The sequence below is a fragment of the Choloepus didactylus genome, chromosome 24, assembly GCF_015220235.1.
Source record: "Choloepus didactylus isolate mChoDid1 chromosome 24, mChoDid1.pri, whole genome shotgun sequence".
Classification (NCBI taxonomy): Eukaryota; Metazoa; Chordata; class Mammalia; order Pilosa; family Megalonychidae; genus Choloepus; species Choloepus didactylus.
This window is the reverse complement of record NC_051330.1, coordinates 7932994-7936369: the sequence shown is the minus strand read 5'-3', so window position 1 is coordinate 7936369 and position 3376 is coordinate 7932994.

The window sequence follows — 3376 nt, the reverse complement described above, 5'->3', positions numbered from 1 at the left end:
CTAAAATGTGGGAATGACTTTGGAATTGTGTAATAGATGCAACCTCGAGAAGCTATAAGGATTTAGAAGGCAGTGGTGGTGAAATTGTAAATGCCTTGAACACACCGTACATAGAATTTTGGACTTTTAGGATAGTGCAGGTGAAGCTTGCAGGAAAGTCAGGAATATCTTAATAGAAACTAGTGGTAAGGGAAACCTTTTCTGTAGGAGCAGAAAGTTCAGCAACACCATTGCCTGCTCTCTGTGGAAATTGAAAATAGATAATGTGTCCAACGAACTTGGTGATCTAGCCAAGGAGATCTCCGAGCCAAGTATTTAAAGAGTCCATTTTGTTAACTGGTTTGGGAGTGGGGTATTAAGTTTCTTTTTATTTCACCTTTCCTATTCCTTGGGCATTAGATAAAGCTGGCTCTTCTGTACCAAGGAGCCAGTGTGGGGAGAAGGAACCCTGTACTCTCTTTGGGATAAGTTTTGGACAAATTTTCTTTTGTATCTTTTTTTTTATCTCAGTCAACCCAAACCCAGGATCCTGTTTTTCTGGGAAGTCTTAAACCTCCCCCTGAGGCCATCCCTCACTCTTTCCTTTCCACCCCATTCATTCTCTGTTCCTATCACAGTGTTTCATACTTGATTATGTACCCCTCACTCTCTTTCCTCCGCCCCACGTCACTCATTACGTAAGTCTGATGAGAGATGAGGGGCAGAGGTGGGGGAAGGATGTTTGTTGGCAGCAATATTTCCACCCCTATCACTTTTACAGTCCTCATTTTATATCAATAAATATATTTAAAAGCAAGTTGAACTTGGATGTATCAAAGTTAAAATTATGGTCTAAAGGTAAATACCTACCTATTCTCTATGAATACAATTAGGGAACCTAAAGGAGAGAAGGAATGGAGTGGTAATATGGATTTGACACCTCAGTTATTTTTCTAGGGCTTCACCATTAGAGACAGGAGCTTGACGTTTAGGTTTCAGAAGGCTGGAGAATGGGATCCTCAATCTATCCCCTGCTCTTTCCCTGCCTTGGTTTAAGAGTTGGGAAAAACAGAAGCTTCTTTTAGCTCTTTGCCTCAGATCTCCTACCTCTCCTTAAGTCTTGTGGGGATTCCCAAGACTCCCCCCGCTTCCCAAATGTGGGCCCATCTTTGAAATTTCACTGACTCTGGACTTCAGGGAGGGAGTCCCCCCCTGCCCCCCGAGGATTGTCTGACCTATTACTGTGTGCAGCAGAAGACACAAACTCACCCTCTCTTTGCCCCCCTCCATCTCTCTCTCTCTTTCTCTTTTTCTGTCTCTTACTTTAAGCTGCTTCATTCTTTAGTCCTAAAGGATGAGTGATGAAAAGACTTTCTGTGTTTGGATTTGCACCTTGCCCATCTCTTTCATTTGTTGGGATTGAGGGACAAATTGTTAATCTAAGGATTGGCTCAGTACCATTACTGGTAACTAAATATGAAAGTCCCAGTTTAGATCTTGCCCTCAATTGCTTTCGATGCTCTTTCTTTGCCTCCAACCTCTGCAAGATCCAGACAGGAATTTTGCCTACTGGGGTAATCAGATTCTACCAGCCCAAGCCAGGAAGAAGGAGAAAAAAAATTAGAGGTTGGTATTCCCAGACACTTCTCCCTCCCACCCCTTTTCCTTGTAGCTTCAGAGCAGACACTGACTTCTGAGCCTCCTGAGTTGGTGATTGTGTGATGACTGAGGGGTCTGTATTTCTGTTGTCAATGGGGTGTTGAGGTGTGCTTAAAACCATGCACTCTGGAATTGCTTATATTTTCCATAAGTAAAGGCCTTTTTCTTGACCTCTTATAGTGGTCTAATTATTTTATCTTTTCTCTCCTATTTTGAAGCACTTATTATTTTTGCTTTATTTTCAGGAGGTTTCTTTACCTGTATCTTCCACCCATTCTATTGAAATTTTCATTTCTGCTATGCTAAGAGCTTTTATTTTCCCCCTCTGAAAGTTGCATTGAAAAATAAAAGCATCTGGTTCTTGTTTCTTGGATGCATAGATTCTTATATGACTTTGAGGATATAAATACCAATACTTCTTGTGAAGTCCCATTACTCACTAAGGGCACAGTGTCTTATCTCCTCCATCTTGCTTGTTTAACTGTGTTTGCCTTATTCTCTGTCTCCCATATGAGAGGCTTTCTTCAAATGTCTGGTGATCCTTGGCTCTCTACTCATATTTAAGAATAAGACATCGAACAGTTTGTTGGTTCTAAGTGTATGGGGGAGGCCTGCCAATTATGGTTTTCACTGTAGGGTGATCTGAGTTCCCTTTTTTCTTGGGGAAATTCCTTTGTCAGTATCTTTATACTTTCCTGGAGAAGTCTCTTCTAGGTCTCCTACTTATAAGTCAAACTGCCAACCTTCAGGGAGGCAAAATGTGGAAGAAGACAGAAGCTTTACAATATTTATTATATAAATTTGCCCTTCATCTCCATGCATTATTATGCTCCTGCCCTGAACAAATTTTGGAGTCCTGTGGTCCAGAGAACCTGTGTTTTAGCTTCTTGGAAGAGTAAACTTTCATTCTTTTACTAATGATAGAAAGATGCAGGGTTGTATTTTGGCCTTAACGTTCACCTCTGATTTCTACTGCTAATTCCTTAGCATTTTGCAGGTTCAGTGATATAAATCAGGTTTCTTCTTGTATTGTTCTACTCCTGGCTTATGATTCTGATTTATGTAATTTTTCACTTGTCCATCTGCTTTCCAGCTCCCCAAATTTTCTCACTTGTTGCCTCCTCTCCTGTTTTCTATTGCTTTGTAGGTTTATGCTTTTTAAAATCTCCTGCTACCTTTATTTTGGAGGTATTTTTTATAGAGAACAGAGAAGAATGTGTTCCATCCATCATCATTAATTGGAGGACTTGGGGTGTTGTATGGATCTTGTTTCTCTTCAACTTTTGATTTTGCTTTAATGGATATGTGTTTCTTTTATTTTGGACAAAATAATAAATTGAAGTATACAACAAGCCTATCATTAGATATTTACATTGTTCCAGTAGCAGGGAACAGAAATATATTTTATAAATTAAAACATACTAGTTTCCCTCCATATTTTTTTTTTAATTAGAGGAGTTGTAGGTTTACAGAACAATCATGCATAAAATACAGTTTCCCATATATAATTCTATTATTAGCATCTTGTATTGGTGTGGAACATTTATTACAATTGATGATAGCACATTTTAATAATTATACATTAACTATACTCCATAGTTTTAACTTAGGTTCACTGTGTAGTGTAGTTTCATGGATTTTTTTTTTTTTAATTTTATTCTGCTATCCTATATATATATATATGTATAAACTTACATTTCCCCCTTTAATCACATTCAGATATATATTTCAGTGCTTT